The sequence below is a fragment of the Felis catus genome, chromosome B1 (assembly GCF_018350175.1).
Source record: "Felis catus isolate Fca126 chromosome B1, F.catus_Fca126_mat1.0, whole genome shotgun sequence".
NCBI classification, from domain to species: Eukaryota; Metazoa; Chordata; class Mammalia; order Carnivora; family Felidae; genus Felis; species Felis catus.
Genome location: NC_058371.1, coordinates 63,641,569 through 63,656,557, shown reverse-complemented (window position 1 = coordinate 63,656,557; position 14,989 = coordinate 63,641,569). Strand labels below are relative to the sequence as shown.

Here is a 14,989-nt window from a genome sequence, read left to right as displayed (position 1 = left end):
AGGTTATGAGGAAAAGACAATAAACAAGAGTGAATTATTATGCAGAACTTTAAGTTGTTAGAATGACAACCACAGGTCCAAAATGGAGTTCTTTATGCTGGACCAGGTCTCCAAACTGGTGCTTACTATCTAATAAAATTACAGTTTCAACTTCTCCCACAGTAGGAGTCTTAATCACTCAATCAGGAATTTTCTGCTCAGCACCAACAAGGTAATCTGTCACATGAGCCCTCTCCATCTACCGATGGAAGATGAGTTAATCCAGCTAACAAACCTTCCTGCTTTTCCCCCAAAGGGAAGGTGACCTTGCCTGAAACAATCCTTTTGTGTCTTTTGCTAATTGTTCTGCCCCATTTCTACCTATACAACCCTTCCATTATGTACAGTTCTTTGGAGCTCCTTTCTACTTGCTAGATGGGATGCAGCCTGATTCATAAATCATTGAACAAAGCCAGTTAGATCTTTAAATCTACCCAGTTGAATTTTTTTTTTTATCAAACTCCATACCTTTTCCAGTTTCCATTTCTAGAGATCTGGGTATTCTCTTAGTTGTGGTACAGAGAGGGAGACACTCTTACAAATGGATATGTCCCTTATAAATGCAAATGTTTCTTACCAAAGGTTAACTTCTACTCAGTTTTCAGAGCTTCGTCTGTATCTGCTATATCTTTAAAAATAACCACCTTAAAATATCAATATGACAAAGAGGCATACTTTGGGGTGGTATATTTTGCTTCCCTGCGGAAAATTAGCAATCATTTAATCTATTTCCCACTGTGAGGGAGCAAAAATAACTTTCCTCTACCTTTCTAGGTTGTTGGCTGAGACCCCACTGTAATAAAGACAGAATAACAGAATAACAGAATTCTAAAGATAGAATATTCTGATGGAATTGTAAAGGTAGAATAACAGAAGAAAAACTATCTATCTAAAGATATAATAACAGGGGCACCTGGGTGGCTCAGTGGGTTAAGCATCCGGCGTCCGACTTCGGCTCATGTCACGATCTCGCAGTTTGCGAGTTCCAGCCTTGAGTCGGGCTCTGTGCTGACAGCTCAGAGCCTGGAGCCTGCTTCCGATTCTGTGTCTCCCTCTCTCTCTGCCCTTCCCCTGCTCACGCTCTGACTCTCTCTGTCTTCCAATAATAAATAAACTTAAAAAAAAAAAAAAAGAACAAAAGAAAACAAAAACAAAAGTTTAATAAACATGTATATTTCCTGTGACATGGGAGAGACCCAGGAAAATGGAGAAACTCCCTGAGACGGTCCAGGCCACCACCTTAAATATCATCTCTAACTAAAGAAAAAAGAAGATATTGGGGAAGAGGGGAGATGAGTTATGGGAGGCTACCAGGCAAAGAACAGTAATCAAGGGTATGGTTGTTACACAGTTTTAAGTCCTTGCCTTCTCCATGGATAAGAATTTATAGAAATTTAGCCTTCCTCCTCTTTCTGGTACACAGAGGGAGACAATGGAAATTTCTTTTACAAATGGAGATTTCCCTGGTAATGTCTCTTACAAAAGGGTAAGTTCTTGGTTTTCAGAGCTTTTCTTATGTCTGCTTGTTTCTTAAAAAATAATCAGCCTAAAATAATCCTTATGCCAACAAAATGTATATTAGCGTGGAAAATTCTGCTCTTTCACTGTCTCAATGCAAGGGAATATCACAAGGGATCACATGGGAGGACAGGGATTTACAGTACTTGAACTCAGGCAGACCTGTTTTACTTCCTGGTTTTACTAGTCAACCAGCTATGTCAATGAAGTTAGACTATTTAACCATTCTCAGTCTCATCTTTCTCATTTGTTAAATGTACGTCTACATATCTTAGTGAATTAAATGAAATAATGTGTACAAAATGCTCAGCACAAGGCCTGGCACATTAGAACGCAGTCACTGTTAGTCATATCACCATTAGTGTTCCCAGGGCTGATGCTGCCTATTGATGGCACAGGATAGGTTCAATGTAGAAAGCTGAAATAGAAATTCTTCCTTACAGTGTGCTAAGGCAAAACGTCTTACACACTGGTTATTATTGTGATAGAATTAAACAACATTCTTTTTAACAGCCTTATTCCAACATAATTCACATACCATACAATGTACCCTGTGAAAGCATGCAGTTCAATGATTTGTAGTCTATTTATAGAGTCGTGCAAACATCACAACAATTTTTGAACATTTTCATCACCTTAAAAGCAAGTCCCAAACAATGTATTTTTTGACAATAATTTTTATGTTTTTAGAATAATGTCATAAAAACATTCTCCTCTAGATTACAATTACCAGATACATAACACAAAAGTGGAAAAGTGGTAAACAAAGTAGAATAAGTCATATTTATGGATTATCAGTTTACTCAAACATACTATGATATAGAATACCATAATGACTTTATAAATAGGTTCAATGAAACACTAGTCACATTAAAACTGAGAACAATGCTAATAGAATTGATATAGCAACAGTCATAAAATAGTACATGTACATCTCTTCTGTATTTAATTATTTAAGTTTGTAAGTGTTCAAATGCATCACAGATTTTTTTAAATCTTAGAAAATATGCGACTATTATACAGAAATAGTAGTCAAGTACTCAAACATTTCAAAACCATAGAAAATAGAATAATTTCTCTGTTCTTACTCTTAGTGGTATTGGATAGGGAACCAGAAGTCTACATCCCTTCATGATTAATTTTCCAGGTTGTTTTTATTAATCAGGATCTATGGGAAATAATAGTAATAGTAGAGGATTAAAAAAAACACCTATGGAACTAGATGCTCCTTATCAAATCTAACTGGGTAAACTTAATAAGGTTAAATGACCTCCCCAGGCATCAGTTTTCTCATTCATAAATTCAGGATATGGTAGCACATGTAGTCCATAAGATTGTAATGAGGATTACATATATAACATGCATAAATCAATGTCCAAATAATTCCAAAAATATATAAATAACCCCTCCTAGGAAGTGGAGCTTAATTCTCCTCCCCCTGAATATTGGCTGGACTCATTAACCTGATTACAAAGACTAGTGCATGGAGAGGGAAAAATGGTACCCTTACAGTGGAAAAAACTGGCAAACAATCTCCCCTGTTCAACACCATCTTCCAAAAAAAACCAGTAAAAAAAAAAAAAAGCTATAGTCACACTCTGCTTAAAACTTTCCAATGGTTTCCGTCTGTGCTTACAATACAATTTTGATTCCTTGCTATCACTTTCTAGGTCCATGGTCTCATTCTCATCTACTTCATAATGGATGCCTCTTCCCTCTCTCACTATGCTCTGGCCTCACAAGCCTTCTCAATATAACTCAACTGATCCAATATTTTCCTTAAGTGCTTTCCTTGTGGTGTCTCTGATCTTGCCATGACCAATCCTTGCTTATCATTGTCACTTCTGCTCAATAATTGCCTCTTCACAGATGCCTTCTCTGACTATCCTACCTAGACTGCCCTCTACTTGGCCACTCTGTCAGCTTACCTAGTTTATTTCCTTCACAGAGTCTATCATACCATAAAATTTTCTTGATTATTTGTTTACTTACTTGCTTGCAATCTCTCCCATCATGAGAAAGGTTGTTCAGTGAGGGAAGGAATTCTGCCTATTTTGTTAAACTCCATACCCTCAGTTCCCATAAACTTGTGGAAGCCAAATAATAACGTGTTGAATGAGTAAATGACAGAGAAAATAGTAGGGATGTCCCCCATAGTTTTCATGTATTTTAGTAATTACAAAGACGGTCAACCCTTAAATGAGGACTAGATGAAGAGAAGAATGTCTGTTTTTTAAATTTCTGTGGTTATTCTCTGATAGTTACCAGTCTTTCTCAGCTGTAGACATTTACTATATCTTTAACTTTCATGCTTGGCACCATTCATTTCTGATTTAGCATTGATCATGGACTCCTTCATGCTAGTCAATGAGCTGTAGAATTAATCTCTCTGCCAAGGCTGGGGCCATATTAAGGGAGGGTGTCCTAAATACTTCCTTCCCTCAGATCACAGCTTTCCTTTAACCCTTACCATATTTTCTCAGCTCCAGTAAGATTGTCGGTGGATTTCCTTGTCCCCCACTAGGATTGTAGCCCTTTCCGAGCCCAATGTAATTAATTGGGACTTTGCATCTTGTCTAGCTGTCCAGAATTTTCCACCTAAGACAGATTCCCTTACCTCTGTGATTCTTTTTCTCTTCTTTCCCACATCTTAATTGTGTCACCCACCTAACTTTAGATATGGCCCACCCCATACTCTTACAGCACCTAAAGAACTAAGTTAGAACCCCTTGGTTCATGTATAACTGAGTTCCTATGCCTCCTTGGACCCAGAGCATTAAATGATAGCTATTAAACTCAGGCTTTCTTCTTTTTCCACCAGCCCCTGCAGCTGAGGTCAGAGTATTCCTAAGGAAAAAGCCCATTAACATCATAAACCCTCTTTAATATATGTGGCAAAATATTCTTAAAGTTATCAACCATAGCAGAACCTATTTCAGTTTCAAGATACTTAAAAATAATAAGTAAATCATCATTGTATATATAAAATGTAGTAACAGACATTAGTAAACTGTGTAACATTCACCTGAAAGTGAAGACCCATTGGCAAAGTTTGATAATTACAATTAACCATGACACAGTTCCAAAATCACTTGGACTGTCCAATAACTTTGAAGGTAATATTATGTTAAGGAACCACATACCTAAAGAAAATGTTTACAATGTTCTGTGTTTTTGTAACAGATTTACTATCACCTTTCACAGAACCCAACATTTTATACTTCAAGTGGTACAATCTATAGAATATTGATTTGTTTTTATTTGTTCAGATTCAACTGTCAGTAAAACATAAAGAAGAAAGAATTCAGTCCCACTTAGTGGAAACTCACAAGATATAAATGTAGCAATATAATATCACATACAGGAAATATTGTGACTATCAGAATATAACAGGAACCATGTTTTAAAAATATTAAACCAATGTGTTTTCCCTTATTAATCCTGTTCTTTCCCCTATAACTCTTTTGGCCACTATGGGTATACCATGAAGGTTATTACCCAGAAAAAGTATGACTGCAGTTTGCCTAGACTCCAGCATATAGTGTAAGTAAAGAAGAAAGGAAAATAACATAGAAAAGAAGTTCTCAACAGAATAAGGGAAAATCTAAAGAAAATGTTATTTGGAAAAGATGAGATGATATTAAAGAATTACATTCAGGATCCCTTCATCCCTCATTTGTGTTGAGAAGATAGAAACCTCATTGAATGTCTAACTCAGACAGCTCCTGCACCCTGCTCCCACCTCATAAAGGACACCTCTTTGAATAGCACTTTACATCAACACAAAGTGGTAATATAAGAGGAATCATATAGCATATTTGGGCAGCAGGTGGACTGGAGGTAGCATTCCAAAAATCTTCCTAGATTCATGTGTGATATGAAAGGTATCCAAAATCCCTTGTGCTGTAGGTAGAACTAGAAAGAAGATGTGGGGTTCCTGGCTGCCTCAGTTGGTGCAGCATGCAACTCTTGATCTCAGGGACATGAGTTCAAGCCTCACATAGGGTGTAGACTGTACTTAGAAGAAGAAGAAGAAGAAGAAGAAGAAGAAGAAGAAGAAGAAGAAGAAGAAGAAGAAGAAGCAGAAGCAGAAGAAGAGGAGGAGAAGGAGAAGGAGAAGGATGTTCTAGCAGATGTTACCTGGCTAGCAAGCTTGCTAACGGTGATGCTAGTGTTGGTCGCTGTGGCAGAGGTAAAATGTTTATATATCAAGATCTACTGGATGAACCACCAGGTCCAGGACTAAATGAAAGTCAGAGCCAGAACTAGAGATAGCTTTAGTGCTGGCCCGAACAAAAATGGGATCTTACTCCATGGAGGGCAATATATATATATATATATATATATATATATATATATATATATCCATATCCATATATCTATATCCCTCATATATATATATCTATATCCCTCATCTATCTATCTATCTATCTATCTATCTATCTATCTATGGCCATATAGATCTATCTATCTATCTATCTATCTATGGCCATATAGATAGATGAGGGATATAGAAAGATAGATAGATAGATGATATAGATATAGATATAGATATAGATATAGATATAGATATAGATATAGATATAGATAGATATAGATAGATATGCATCCAATAGCCAATATTCCAGTTTGAGTCTGAAGACTGTCAGCTGTAGAAACAGGAAGAGCCAATGATGCAGATGAAGGAAATCTGCTAGAGAATTCTCTCTTGTGCGGGGAGTCTGGTCTTTTTGTTTTTGTTTTTGTTTTTTCAAGTCTTCAACTGATTGAATGAGGCCCACTCCCATTATGGAGGGGATCTGCTTTACTAAAAGTGTACTGGTTTAAATGTTAATATCCAAAAACACTCTCACAGGAACAATGTTTTATCAAATATCTGAGTACTGCATGGCCCAACCAACTTGTCCCATTAAATTAATTGTCATTTGGTTGAACAGTAAAACACTTTGTTGATGTAATTATTATATTAGAAGGGGAAAGTTAACTAGATTTAATGGAACAGAAATGAGCAAATATCTGTTAAGCATATTTTGGACCTATATAATTATGGTATAGCCCTGCAGGGAATCAGATTAATGGGACTGAGTGCCCAGACTATGGGCTGGCATAGAATGAGAATGCTTTGGGTGGAGAGGTAACAGGTATTTACTCTACGGAGCTATGTGCAGATATTCAATCAGAAAATAATTCTTTGATCACACATTCCCTTTAGTCTTCACTATTCTTTTCAAATCCAACAGAAGTTTTAAATTAGGGAAAGATAGTGTTAATAAAATAGTAAAGGCTTAAAGAAATGTTTTTATCTCATTTTTGTAGTTGACACAGGCAGTCTTTCCTTTCTTCACCTTTTCATTATTACCACTCTTAAATTGGGTGTCTCACACCACAGGACTTTGTTAATATCCAATGGTCAATCGGGTAGCTCATTCAGTAAAGGTTGGAAAAGAAATCTTTTTCCAACTCACTGTGGCCAATTCTATGGAATCAAGAAGCTACTAATTAAAATTCACTTTTTTTTAGAGTCAGAACACAGAAGGTGTTAGTTAGGCTAGTAAAGTTCTGAATGTTATCTAAAGTTGTGCCATTAATAAAAAACAAAGTTTAAGCAAAAATATTTTGTCCTAAATCTGGAGGGATTAGAAGAGCAAGAGAAGAAAGGAAAACTGGCACATCTATGGTGATCAAAGGGGAAATGATATGGAGGAAAAGAAGACTCTAGAAGGAAGAGTCATCCCCTCAAATGTCAGCAATTTTAGCCTGCTCATTAGTACACTCTTCTTCTTAACATTCTATTTGAATAATTTACAGTTAAAACAGGTATAATCTAAAAACAGTCCATTACCCTAAACAAATTGATGACACATTAAGGCAATGCTCCAGAAAAGGAGAAATAGGCCCAAGGGCAGAATGACAAGGCCAGTCTGAGTATAGTCAACACCATTCATGAATGTGTCTTCACTAGCCATGAAAGTCTCACACTCTCATATTTAGGATAACATCTGATTGTGCTATGATCATGTGCAAATACTAGGAAGGTATTACAGAACTACTGATGTGTTTAGATATTCCTGTATTTGGTTGAATTTATGACAAAAAATGAATGGCCCTTGCAAGATTCATAGGCAATAGGACAACTGAAAATCAACTTGCTTCTTCTGCATATTTTATTATCTATCATAAAAGTAAAACATGACAGAAATAACTAAAACTGAATGGTTAAATAAGAATAGGTCATTCTCACAAACTTGGTTTTAGTCCTTTGTAATCAAGAGGCATAACATTTTCAGGATTGACCTGGCTGGTTGTTTCTGTTTCAGAGGAAGGTGCAATCTGCCTAGAGGTCTGACCTTAGAGTTTAGAGTGTCATTGTCATTTTTTTTTGTTTTTGCTTTTGTTTTTATACTGAGATGATCTCTTCTATCCTCCTCCAATCTATTTAAACATGAATAAGCCTAAGTCACACTAGACAGATATCTATCTATATAGATATCTGGTTCAAAGTAGAAGAGAAGGAGGTAGGTTTGGGAAGTTTACCTTCAGCCTAAGGTGTCAGGAAGAAAGAAGTACTATGTATGAGGCTCCAAGTAGGTGAAGACCTGGGAAGAGAGCAGAGCCTATTTACAAAGGTTAACCTTTGTCCCAAATGACATTCATATATCCTGGTGATGCTATCTACTGAAATCGTGACCACTACCTATACCACAAAATCATTATTTTGAGAAGCCAATCATAAGTCCTCACATCTAGAAAATATCAACACTCCACTCATTTGAATACCAAATCCAGTATTCTTTGTTTGAGTTTGCATTTAACTTTCTCAGGTAAGGCCTCTTGCTAATTACAAAGTTGTGGCAAAGGACTAACAAGGAATCTCACCAACCATGGAAAAAAGAAAAAACTCCATGCATTTCATGACTGGGCAGGAAAGAGGATAGACTTTAACAGATGAGGATGAAAGAGGTTTCAGGAGAGGATGAGAAACTGGAGCCTTTCATTAATTCCATACTTTCCTTTATTACAGGATTTCCCTCCATCACTCTTTGCTTACAGTTGCTACAGGAGGACTGAATGTTCCCAATGAAGGCCTGAAGGTCATCAAGGACCTCAACCAGAGGGAGTGAGGGCTAGTGTCACTGTGAGGTTCAATTCTCTGCACACTGGTGCTACATGAGTAAACAACTCTGTGGTGTTTTGCATAGCTGCAGAGTTGTTATGTAAACCTAGGCAGGCCCTAGCAGAGGACACAGCAAAGGGAGCAGAGTAAGATCTTCCTGAATGTGCTGTGCCCATTCAGAGTGGACACACTCTTCCAGAGTGACTGGCAGAGGATGCTGATCTTTTGAAAGAATGAGGTAAAGCATGATTACCAATATCTGATCCTTGATTCACTTTTAAAAATAAACTGTACTACTTTAAGAGTGACCAAAAGTTCTGAGAGTCTTCTTATCAATAAGTGGGGTCTACGTCCCCTCCCTTGCATCTGGATGGGTTTGTCACCAGAGACCACAAGACTTGACATTTACTGCCCATGGGCTTTTACTTATTAACATTGGTCTTATGTTTTTTTCTTAAGCTCTTCTTTCTGGCTTATCCCTTAACTCAGACAAATGAAACCAAAAACCACCCCTTAGGTGATGGCAGCTGCCCTGACAAGATCTCTTGTCTTGACCTTTTGAGCTAAACCCTCAACTCACGTCTGTGCAGATGCACCAAGGAGTGACGTCTAGAATGACCTACCATTACCTACCATTGTCTTGACCTTTTGAGCTAAACCCTCAACTCACGTCTGTGCAGATGCACCAAGGAGTGACGTCTAGAATGACCTACCATTACCTTTATCTTATAATAAAACTAAGATTTCCACCTAAGGAGCCTCAGCCTCACTTATATACAATGTATGTATGAGCATGTTTCTTTAAAAAAAAATTTTTTTTAACGTTTATTTATTTTTGAGACAGAGAGAGAGAGCATGAACAGGGGAGGGTCAGAGAAAGAGGGAGACACAGAATCTGAAACAGGCTCCAGGCTCTGAGCTGTCAGCACAGAGCCTGACGCGGGGCTTGAACTCACAGACCGCGAGCATGTTTCCTTGAGGCACTTACAGGACCCTATGCCTTCTTCTACATACAGTGACAAGGCTTCTTTGTCTAAATATTCATTTGGACCCTAAACAAAAGGACCCCTTTCATCCTCCTCAGGGAGTCAAGGCTTTGGAAGCTTAATCTCCTTATTTTCTATAAATAAAAATTTCTTTGTGCAACAACTCACCTGGTGCAGTTTCTGATTCACCAAGGAGTGAATTTATTCATGTTGATTCTGTGAAATCTTGACCAATAAAGTATGGGAGAAATGATGCTATACCAAATTTCTGAGCCCAGAAATTAAGTGACCAGTCGCTTCTAGTCCTGTCTTGTGGAATAGTCACTCTTAGAACACTGCATCCAAGCTGTGAGTAAGCCCAATCAGCCTATGGTGAAACCCACATGGAAAGCAAATTAGGCTCCTGGCCAATAGTCTAGTTGAACTCCCAGCCACCAGCCAGCACCCAACTTTGGTAACCATGTGAGCAAGCCATCATGGAAGCAGATCCACAAGCCCCTGCAGACACCACATAGAGCAGAGATGAGTAATAAGTAATTATATCATATATAGCGACTTGGCAATTTTGGAAAGACCACTGAGTTAAGCACAGCTAAGAAAAAAGGTTCAAACATCTATATGACACAATAAGCATTGTCCAAAGTTAGGATAAATAAAAATAAAACATTTATCAGGTGGATGGGAACTTAAAATTATTTGATAACAAAAATTGACTCCCATTTTGAAGTGACTGAAAACCACTATTTTGTCAGAGAAATATATTTTAATTTAAATAGTTAATCAAATAAAGTGTTGTGTAACAATTAGATACATATACATACACATGTCTCTATAAACCACACTATTATTGTCATCTTATACCACAGCAAATGTTTGCAAATTAAACTCTGAGACAAAACAATTGTTTAGTTTCCCCCTAGCCTCTTGAGAAAGAGGACTGCAGGAAACCTAAGAGGCCTCATGGAAAGTCACTGGCACCCAGACCACATAGGGTTTTAAAGATCAAAGTAACATATGCAAACTCCACTGACTTCGGATGTTAAATCAAAACATGAAAGCCTTTTCATTCTTGAAAAACTCTATTGGATTTTGTCAGAGAATTTGTGTAGGATTGTACTTCTCCTGTTTCTCTGTTTTAATTATTAGAGGTATTTGCATGAAAACAGGGTCTTTATTTTTAAGAGTTCATCTGTTCCTGCTGTGCTTCCCTCACTTGAAGTCATAATCCAGCATAAGATAAATACCAACAGGATGAGATAAACTCTTTAAAAGGCAAAGATTTTGTTTTCATGCAAATGATTCAAATAATGTTTTTGAAGTCAAACATAAGATTGATGGTATACAAATAACATTGTCTGTAATATTTGTTCTGTATAGTCTAGGATATTTTTTTCCAGTCTTTGCTGTACAAAAAAAACTTAGTGTTCACAGGACATAATAAACATTTTACTTATTAAGAGCCAAGATATATTAGCAAAAGAGTCAGTTATGGAAATGCAGCAAAATAGATCAAATATCACTTTAAATAAGGTTCACATCATATTTAAGCTACACTTTAAATAAAAAAAAAATGTCAAAATAATTCTATTGTGACTTTGGAAAGTCCCCAAGCCAGACACAGGATCTTTTATAATAATGTGTCATTTCCTCATGATTTTATTTCTCTAGATTTAAAGGTTTTTTGTGTCTCCTCAATACTATTCTGTCAAATACATTGAGAGATGGTTATTTCTTAGTCCACTGTCCATAGAATTATCTTCAATGTACTGGGTCAAAAAATTTATGATGCATATATACTTAAGAACTATTGCAAAGATTTTAAGGACAGATCTTTCAGTTATAATTTCAAATATTTTATTTCTAAATTATAAAGTATTATTAATATCAATTAATACCTTCAAATATGTGATCTTGCTTGGTTTTTCAAAAATCTTTGGAAGAAAAGAGAAAAGATGTTGTTAAACCACGTTTTAAAGTGAGTGCTAATTAGAGAAGTTAAATTACTTGCTTAGAAGTCATGTAATTATGCAACATTATTTCTGGGTCTAGAATTCAGGTATTCTGGCTTTCAGACTCAGCATTTAACCACCACATTATGCATATGACAAAAGATCCTTGGTATAAATATAAAAAAATGAATTATCAAAGTAACAAAACTATAATGAAGTATATATTTTACTATAAAGGTGTCAGAGTTATCATAAGCCTGAATCAAGAAGAAAGACATTAATTAATAGTGAGTTCATTTGTTGTTTTTGTTTGTTTTTATTTGAGAGAGGGAGAGAGAGACAGAAAATGCAAGTGGGGGAGAGGGGCAGAGGGAAGGGAAGAAAGAGAGAGAGGGAGAGAGAGAGAGGGAGAGAGAGAGAGAGAGAGAGAGAGAGAGAGAGAGAGAGAGAGAATCTCAAGCAGGCTCCACACTCAGTGTAGAGTCTGACATAGGGCTCAATCCCACGACCCTGGGATCATGTGAGCCCAAATCAAGAGCTGGATACTCAGCCAATTGAACCACCAAGGTGCCCTGTGAGTTCATTTATTTTGCAAATGATAAGGACAGTTAGTTTATAGCTGGAATAGGGATTTTAAAATTATGGAACAAATACTACTTAAATATAAATGATATTTATATTTTGTTTCTATATGTCCTAAAAATACTTCAAGACATAACATTTAGAAAACATTGGTTGAGAAAGCAGATCATCATGATAGAAAAACAAATGGGAATATGATTCTGCCTAGTTTGAAAATTAATTCCATATCTAGTAGCTTACAATCACTATCTTTCACTAACAGAATAAACACACACAGGGATATCTTAGAAAACAAGGACATAGTGTAATATGCTGTATGATTGGTTCCTCAGTCATTTGCTTCTTAAAAATACAGTCAGAATGGCAATCTCATTCTTATCCTCTCTCTTCCTCTTCCTCTCTTTCTGTCTCCCATCCTGAGTTTAACTTCCACTAAAGTTTCTGAAATTTAAATACAAAATACTTAAAGGTTATTATGATACATTATTCTAAAATTTTAAAAAAGTGTTGTTATATGGATAGCCTCCTAATGCAACTAACCAAAATGTCAGTCTTTGGTCAGAGCTTACACAATGCCCAAGTAGTTAATAGTTTCCTATAATTTCTGTCGAACACATAAAAGATGAGGTAAGTTTTTTTGCTAAGGTGATATCAACATATAATCTATCTCTTCTTATGAAATACATATATACTTCTTCCACTTAAAAGAAGTTTGTATATGTGAATGTATCTGTTACCTACAGCTGAGTAACAAATCACCCCAGATTTTACTTGTGCATAACAATAATGATTTATTATTTCTCATGACTCTGGTTCTTCTGGTATCTCACTCAGATTCACATAGACAGCTTTCTTCAACTGGAGGGTTATTGAGGGGTAGGCTCAGCTGGAGAGCTGGGACAATTGGACCCTTCTCTCCACGTGATTTTTCATCCTTAAGGAGGCTAGTCCTAGCATCTTCACATGGTGGCAGCAACATTCTAAAAGGGTAAGTTCCAATGTGTAAATATATATCAAGCTTCTGCTTGCCATATGTTCGCTGATGTCCCATTGACCAAAGCAAATCACCTGGCTAAGCTGGGTGTCAGTGTTGTTGGGGACGATCACTACATGAGGGCATTGCTTGCAAGAGGTATGGTTCATGGAGAGCCAATTTTGTTGCCTATGTACTACAGTGGGGAAAAAATGCTACTTTTAAATAAAACAACCTGTATGTTTAGAAAAAAATACTCTAAAGGAGTGTAACCAGATTATCTGAATGCTTTCACAGTGAGGCAGCTTTTAGGTCAGGGCAAGTCACTATTATACTATTTTGCAATTTATTTTATAAATAAAATATAAAATACTTTATTTACAATAAAATTTTACAATATTACAAATATTACAAATTATTACAAATTTTATTTTACAATAAAAATAAATAGCAAGAACTTTTTAAAGGAAACCCACTGACTTTAATTAGAAGGAGGAAAATATAATTATTATTGAGCAATCATTATGCACTTGGTACTTAATCAAGTGGAGTATATATATTCTCACTTAATAGACAACACTGAAAAATTTTTTGTTAAATTTAATTTGTTAATGAAAATTATAATCTTGAATGCTCACTTATTAAGTATTGTGCTCAAGTATTTTCATTATTTTGACTAATATTCTGAAGACATTAGTTCTAAATTAAACAACTGTAGTTTAATGAGACATTCACACTCTTTTCCTTATAGTTCTGGCTTCAGCAACACATATACTGAATTTGGAACACATGATTTCTTTCCTTATAATAAAATCACTTAGGATTTGAACCAATCCTTTACTGCTACTCTTGAGTAACAGAGACCCAGAATAACATTGGCTTCAACAAGACAGGAGTTAATCTCTTTCTCAAGGAGAAGGTTGGACATTGGCAGTTCAGGGTTGAGCTCTCCTGCTCTGAGGCTTAGGTACCCAGGTTCTTCAAGCTTACCATTACCACCCCTACAGTATAGCTTTGGGCACATGGGCACACCTTGCTGCAGTGGAAGCTGGGAAATGCTGACTAGCCTTTTTCCTTAGTGTTTATTCACTCTTTCTGTGGAGAGAATGGAGACTGGATATCAGGGGACATGGGCAACCTTTGCTTTACCTTATATGCAATGACCTTATATGCTTTACTTTGTATGCTCAATCTCTGGGGTCAGAGATTATTATCCCTAATAGTACCCTTAAAATGGATGATTTCTCTGAGTGATACTAATTAACCTATAATTAGAATAAAAACACTTGGCCTTATTAGGACTCTATTCTAAACATCATGTTTCACGCTATCGAGAAAGTTGGTGCATTTGCAACTACAGAACTAGCTATGTTGAATTGTTATAATAGGCACAGTCACTATTACTCACTGAAATTCACATGAACAGGCAAGAAGCATCAAGTAGAAAGTCAGACAAGCAATGTCTCAGGGAATGAAAATGCACTAAGACAGTTGGGGAGGGGCTAATCGGCAACAGGGGTTGGCTTAGAAAGGAAAGTGCTAGGGGTGCCTGAGTGGCTCAGTCAGTTAAGCATCCCACTTACGCTCAGATCATGATCTCAAGAGTTCGTGAGTTTGAGCCCTGCTTTGGGCTCTGTGCTGACAGCTCAGAGCGTGGAGCCTGCTTCAGATTCTGTGTCTCCCTCTCTCTCTGCCCCTCCCCCACTTATGCTCTGTGTCTCTTTCTCAAAAATAAATAAAAAATTAAAAAATTTTAAAAAAATAAAGAAAGGAAAATGCTCCCTTAGACTGGTGAATTATAAGGAAAATTTTTTAAAAAAAGGAGAAA

The 14,989-nt window shown here is 36.5% G+C and overlaps 1 long non-coding RNA gene across 1 annotated transcript in view; it reads right to left on the bottom strand.

Annotated features, from left to right (window-relative positions):
• Positions 1-11,552: 11,552 nt before the first annotated feature.
• Positions 11,553-14,989, bottom strand: part of LOC123384887 — a 99,303-nt gene continuing 95,866 nt past the window's right edge. Inside the window, exon 6 of the long non-coding RNA XR_006596602.1 lies at positions 11,553-11,588. This is a non-coding gene — a long non-coding RNA (uncharacterized LOC123384887). The remainder of the gene's footprint in view (positions 11,589-14,989) is intronic.